Source organism: Chrysochloris asiatica, unplaced genomic scaffold (assembly GCF_000296735.1).
Source record: "Chrysochloris asiatica unplaced genomic scaffold, ChrAsi1.0 scaffold00039, whole genome shotgun sequence".
NCBI classification, from domain to species: domain Eukaryota; kingdom Metazoa; phylum Chordata; class Mammalia; order Afrosoricida; family Chrysochloridae; genus Chrysochloris; species Chrysochloris asiatica.
In genome coordinates this window covers 5,285,483-5,292,922 of record NW_006408557.1, presented here as the reverse complement: position 1 = coordinate 5,292,922, position 7,440 = coordinate 5,285,483, and the positions used below count along the sequence as shown (strand labels likewise).

General features: G+C 38.4%; 1 pseudogene; it reads left to right on the top strand.

The window, feature by feature from the left end:
- Positions 1-5,111, top strand: part of LOC102830564 — a 98,700-nt pseudogene extending 93,589 nt beyond the window's left edge.
- Positions 5,112-7,440: the final 2,329 nt, after the last annotated feature.

The window sequence follows — 7,440 nt, the reverse complement described above, 5'->3', positions numbered from 1 at the left end:
AGTGTTTTAAGTCCTCTTCCCTCCCAGTAAGCAAGGGTGTGTCATCTGCATATTGTAAGTTATTAATGATAATGAGCCTTCCTCTAATTCTGATGCCATGTTGTTAATCCAGCTTCTTAGATTATTTGCTCACATATAGATTGAGTAATATGGTAAAAGAATACAACCCTGGTGCACACCTTTCCTTATGATGTACAGGTTCCTCATGAGCACAATTAGGTGTTCTGGAATACCTATTCTTTGCAATCTTATCTGTAGTTTCTTACGATCCACATAGTTGAAAGCCTTTGCACAGTCAATAAAGCACAAGTAAACATCTTTCTGGTTTTCTCTGCTTTCAGTCAAGATCTTTCTGGCATCAGCAATGATGGCCCTTGTTCCACATCCTCATCTGAATTTGGCTTGAATTTCTGGCAGTTCCCTGTCAATGTACTGCTACAATTGTTTTTTCTTTTCAGCAAAATGTTACTTGCATGTGGTATTAATGGCTAGATGATTTCCACATTCCCTTGTCAAGTACTTCTCTTTGGAATGGACACAAATATGAATCTTCCAATCAGGAAGAACAAGTTTCAGAATCTTCTTCTGGCATCATTTTGGTCTTTTCTTTCTGTCCTGTCTTTTTAATGAATAGGTAGCTGTCTTCTAAATACCTTGGCATAGATCAGTGAGCACCTCCAGAGCTTCACTGGTTTGTTGAAACATTTCAATTTATATTCCATCAATTCCTGGAACCTTGTTTTTTTTGCTAATATCTTCATTGGAGTTTGGACTTCTTCCTTCAGTATCATCAGTTCTTGATCTTGAAATGGTTGAACATTGACCAATTATTTTACCTACAATGACTCTATGTTCCTTGCATATTTTGATGCTTCCTGCACCATTCAAGAATTTCCACATGTTGTTAAGGGCTGTCGAGTCAATTATAACTCATAGCGACCCTGTCTAGGCGTCCCAAGGAACAACTGATGAGTTTGAACCACTAATCTTGTGGTTAGCAGTTCAGTGCTTATTCTGCGGCACCATACCAGGATTCTTCGATATTTAAAGATGAGGCTTAAATTTTTTCTTCAGTTTTTTCAGCTTGAGAAATGTTGACCATGTTCTTTGCTTTTGATTTCCTAATTATAGGTTTGTACACATTTCATTATAATATTTTATTTTGTCTTCTCGAGCTGCCCTTTGAAAATTTTTGTATTTCCTCATTTCTCCCATTTACTTTATCTTCTAAGAGCGAGTTTCAGAGTCTCTTCTGGCATCATTTTGGTCTTTTCTTTCTTTCCTGTCTTTTTAATGACCTTTTGCTTTCTTCCTGTATGCTGTTCTCAGTGTCATCACAGAAGTCTTTTGGTCCTCGTTCATTAGCATCAAATCTAATGCATCAAATCTGTTCTTGAGATGGTCTCTAAATTGTCATATTTTGACTCTTGTAGGCTTGTTTTAATTTTCTTCAGCTTTAGCCTGAACTTGTCAATGATCAGTTGGTCTTTTCCACAGTCTGCCCCTGGCCTTGCTTTGGCTGATACTGAGTTTGTCCATCACGTCATCCCATGTTGTTAAGTGCCATCAAGTTGGTTCCAACTCATAGCGACTCTGTATAGGATTTCCAAGTGAGTCTGTCAATTTGATAATGTGTATTTCATCTGGTGAGGTCCAGATTTACAGTTGACTTTTTATGTTGTTTAAAAAAAGGGTATTTGCAATGAAGAAGTCATTGGTCTTGCAAAATTCTATCATGTGATCTCCAGCCTTAGTTCAGTAACCAAAGGCGTATTTTCCAACTACTTGCTCTTCCTGTCTCCAGCTTTCACAAACTACCAGTAATTATCCATGTATCTTAACTGTGTGTTTGATTAATTACATCATCATTGGCTTAGTGGTTGCTGTGTTAATTTGAATGATAGTGGTATTAACTGGTCTTCCTTGTGGGTATATAGACATTACCCTATCACTGAGAGCATTGTACTTCAAGATACATTTTGAAATGGTCTTGTTGACAGTGAAGGCAATGCCATTCCTCTTTTTGTTCCTGGTGTAGTAAATCCTACTATTGTTGAATTCAAAATGGCTAGGAGCAGCCTATTTCAGCTCACTAATGTCTAGGTTATTAATCTTCATGTACTCCATTTCTTTTCTTACAACTTGCCATTTTTGTTGATTCATACTTGGTTCATTCCATGTTCTGGTTGTTAATGGATGTTTGCAGCTGTTCTCATTTTGAGTTGTGCTCCATCAACAAATGAAGGTCCCGACAGTTTTGCTGTATTCACATCATTATGGTCAACTACTATGATGAGGCAATTCTGAGTGTCATCCAACCCGAGGAGCTCATCTTCTGGCATTATATCAAGACTATGTTCCACTGCTGTTCATAAGGTGTTCAGTGTGTAACCATTCCGAAGTAGTCCACCCCTTTTTCTGAGTCTTAGTCTGAAAGTTCCAGTGAAACCTGTGTCTAGCATGGTGGCCTTGGTGGTATGTAAAATACTTGTGGTATTGCTTTCACCATCACAGTAACATAGCAAGCCACCACAGTACAACAAACTGATGAGTAGCTGGTGGTCTAAGTGCTGCATTTTCTGCATGTTTATTCTTTGTTGATAATTTTGCTGTTTATACGACTTGAATGTTGTCTAGTGCTTTTAAGTACAAGAAGACTACTGTTACCTTAGGGAAAAGCTTAACTCTGACATGAGTTACAGTGCTGTTGGCAGTGAGCTCCCAGGTAACAAATCAGCTATATTAAGGTGCCTCTAAACTGCAACACATAAAACAGTTATATATTGATCAATTGACAAAATGTGATCAGCAGCTCACAGGATTCTAACCCTGTATTTTCTCTAGGAATAATGGTTCAGCCTGGTGTGGCCCTGTAGGATAAGCACAGGTCTGCAAACTACAAGGCCAGCAGTTCAAACCCATTAGACAATCCTTGGAAGCCCTATTCAGGGTCACTATGAATCAGAACTGATTCAACAGCACTTAACATTCACTGATTTGGTGTCCATGATGACCTTATAGAACTTAACTACTGTGAATACTGAGAATTAATTGGTGAATGTATATGAAAAATGAACGGGCTCCTTTTGTAACCTTTCATGTCCTTGTGCCCTATATAAACTAACAAGCTTCAGACTTCACAAAAGCTAAGTTAGAAGTAACTTTTCTTTAAAGCTTCAGTGTTTATTTTTTTTTTTTAAGTCTTAGTCTGCATACTCATATAATGTGTTTTAAAATGTTGTTTTAAAGGAGTTGAAACTAAAACTTCTACTGTTTTGCTTTCTCCCATGGAATTTAGCCAGGTGATTTTGTACATACTTTGGGAGATGCACATGTTTACATGAATCACATTGAGCCCTTGAAAATTCAGGTAAGAATTACTTCTATTAAACTTTTGAGTTTCGGAACTTCCCTTGATAAAAGGTTCATTCATGGAACGTCTGTGGTAGACTAGGCATTCTGCTAGAATCTGTCCAAGATGCTGATGGACTTGCTCTGATTTCAGGGCTTCACTTTGGGGAAGGGTGGTGGACAGGTGGGCAGCAATGAGGCAGACATACCCCTTACAGCCACACTCAGGTGACAATTACTGTAAAATTGTGCCAGGTGCTGCAAGGCCCAAAGCAGCAGTATCAGAGAGGAAAAACCATATTCTGAAAATGCAATTTTCCCAGATGGAGGCATTTTAGCTGGTCCTTTTACTTACAGAAAATATCAATGTAAATATTTTTTCTTAATTTTATGCTGATTACAATACAGGTTTTCCTCGCTATCCGAAAGTAGAGTGTTCACATCATACAAAGTAATACATAAAACCTAAAACAACATGAACATGTGGTCAAAGCAGGAGTGAGATAAGAACTTAAAGTAGCAGTAACATACACACAGTGCAGTTTCCAGGGAAGGAGCATTGTGACGTCACTATTGCTGCCTGGAGTGCACGCTACCTGCCTCCCGAACGACTGACCACTGCTTTGTTTTCTCCTTTCACAGAAGTGAAAATCCTCTTTGGATTTCTTTCAGTTAGTGAAAACAGGTACTAACTTAGGTTTTTTGTAAAAGCAAAGTAGCATAAAGTGAACTGTGAACTTTAGAAAGGCAGAGGATAATTGTCTTTAGATCTGAGCTTTCAAAAATCTGCCTATTCAAATCTTGAAGTTACAATAGCCAACAAATATTTTGAAATGGCAATAAAAAATTAAGTTTTGAATACCAAACCAAACCAATTGCTTTTGAGTCACTTCCAGCTCTTCGTGACCCCATGTGTGTTACAGTAGCACTGTGCTCCATAAGATTTTCTGTGGCTGATTTTCCCGTAGATGGCCTGGTCTAAAGTGCCAGTGGTTCAGGTAGTAGCTGAGTACATTACTCACCTGTACCACCAAACCTTTTACACCCTTCCAGAATATATCCTGATTTTGAAAGTGACTTCTAGGGAACTTGGCTGCTGCTGTTTTGAGTAAGACTTTAGGGCTCATTCAGATGCTTCTCTCTCTATTTGCTCCAGGTGGTGCTGAACAGACTAAAGTGCCCTTATGAGCTATGTCCACATTCTAATTGCCATTTTACTTATTGTTAACAGAATTTATTTTATCTTTTCCCTTTCTTCCAAGGACAGTGGGATAGGGATTTAGAGTTCAAACAACCATACAGAGAATTTATTATGACTGTCCCTGTCCTTAACAAATTTCCCCAGTGGTTTTTAAGAACTTATACCTCAAGAAGAGTCAGGTTCCTGTTGCTATGTGATTTCACAAAATGCTTTTCACTCCTAGCTATGTGTGAATGGGCTAGTTACCCTCCATAGTCTTGCTTAACCAGAAATGTGGTATCTACAGTGTTACATCTGTATGAAAGAATAGTTGTTCAAGTACTGTGTACTTGGTTCATGAAGAGATATGAGAACAGAATCAAAAGCAGCTTTTGCAGATATGGCAGAGTAATGATTCTTGACCTTATTTTGCTGTTTTTAGCTCCAGCGAGAACCAAGACCTTTCCCCAAGCTAAACATTCTTCGAAAAGTTGAGACAATTGATGATTTCAAAGCTGAAGACTTTCAGATTGAAGGATATAATCCTCATCCGACTATTAAAATGGAAATGGCTGTCTAAAGAGCCTGTCAAGGGCTTGTTTCAAGGAAGATGTTGTCAACTGTGAGGGTGGGGCTGGGTGCCCAGACAAGAGCAGTCTTTTTATTATAAAAGACAAAAGAATTAGGTCAAAACCCTGTTGGTTGTCAAAACCCGGTTGGTTACCTATCAGTTAGTCATTATTAAAAATGTCTTCCTTTGAAGAATGCTGCCAATAATAATATAACCCTGCCAGCTTTTCTAATGAAAAATCTTGAGCTTGGTCAACTCACTGTGAAATTATGTTAGGAAAGTAAAAATTATGTACCAAGTTCTTGCCTTAAAATAATTACATTTGACTAAAGCACTCCCAAACTAACGTTTGCTGTTGGTTGGATGCTACTCATAGAATTAGAATCTATATTTTAGAAATGTGGACTAAATTATTTTTTGTCCTGTTTATCTTTGATTTCATTAAATTATATTTTGTCCTGTTTATCTTTGATTTCATCTAATTCTAGCTACCTTTTATCATTAAAAGTTAAATTGGCAAATTTTGTCCTAATTCATTTGTTTCAATATGATGTGATTTCTCTAATAATATGCTTACTTACAGTAAGCAAGAAAAGAGTATGATAAACCACTTCCAGGCCACTCAGTGAAATCTTTGTACTAGGTACCCCACTGCATTACAGAACGAATTTGTCTTTGACAGCAAGGTCAGCGGTTCAAATTCACCAGCTGCTCCTTGGGAACCCTAAACAGGGTGGCTATGAGTCAGAACTGACTCGAAGGCACTTAACAATTTATGACAAACATTAACTAAAATAAGGAATTTTTACAGAAAAATTATGCAACATGTTACATACCAGCATTTGACAAATTTCCAAAGAACATCTTCCTGGACTTTGGACAAGTTAAATCTAAATTCATTTAATGATTAAATATGATAATGTATATTCATTTGCTAAGAGAATCAAATAACGAGTACTGAGATAATTCCAGAGGTTAGTAAGATTCTCAGTTGAAACTGTCTTGATTGGTCGGATGAGTTTTTGCCACATCTAAGAATCGGTAAGCCTTTTCACTTAGAAAAGATAAAGTTGCCACGGATTGAATACTTAATTTTCTTGACTAGCTAGGAGTTTCTTCCAGACTTCGCCATCTGGAAATTGGTATCTCTTTACAGATTCCTCCTTCATTTCTGTTGAGTAGCCAGCATCCTAGCAGAAACAAAAAAGGGAGCAGTGTTGACAATCACCTGGAACAAAACATTTGTTTTACATATTTCTGCTGCTTCTAGAAATCAACAGAACTAGTTTTTTTTTAAATAAGTTTTCTAATTATTTAAAACGGGAGGGGCATCCCAAACTCATGGCCTTGGAGTCTATGATTCATACTGGATTATAGGGATTTTATATCAATACTTTTTCTAGAAAAAAAAACTTACTAGTTGATGGACTGGCCATAGTGAGGGGCTGACAGTGATGGCTGTGGGACCTGCTGGGCCAGCTCTTACCTGAGGTGGCATGTAAGACGCCTTCTTGATTACCACAGGATACTTGAAATGTTCATGCAGGTGGTCTACGTATTCACACATCCTAGGAGGAGAACCAGGTTGGGACAGTAACACCATAAATTAGATCATTCACATGCAGATTGGAGAAAGCAGAGATGGAGACTCACTCCCTCAAGGCTCAGCTGTGAGATCATATGTGTTTGCAAATTTATCTACAGTGCCACAGGTCCTAGAGCAGTGTGGGAGGCTTAGATGAAATGAAGCATGAAGTCATTTTTACCCCTAAGGGTTTTATGACCCAAAAAGGCATCAATTGAGAGTTCATAAATGTCTGGAACTATGGGCACATTTAGGCAAAAGTTAGATAAAGAGGTTAAAAAATCACCAAATACATGGACATTTCATCAAGAAGGAGATCTGGCAGCCAACATGAATGATCACGATCACTGGCCATCAGAGAGATGCAAATCAAAACAACGAGATATCATCTCACCAGCAATAACAGCAAAGATCAAAAAAGTTGTCAGGTGCCACTGAGTAGGAACCAACTCATAGCAAACCCATGCAGAGCAGAATGAAACAGTGTCCGATCCTGGGCCAACCTCACTACCGCCGCACACACGATGCCATCAATGATGCCACCTGGCCGATCCAGCTCGTTGGGAGTCTTCCTCTTTTTCTCTGACCCCTCCATCTTACCCAGCATGACATCCTTCTCCAGTGACTGTTCCCTCCTGAAAATATGTCCAAAGTATGAGAGATGGAGTTTAGCCATCCTGGCCTCCAAGGAGCACTCTGGCTGCACTTCTTCCAAAACAGATCTATTGGTTCTTTTGGCAGTCCATGGCACTT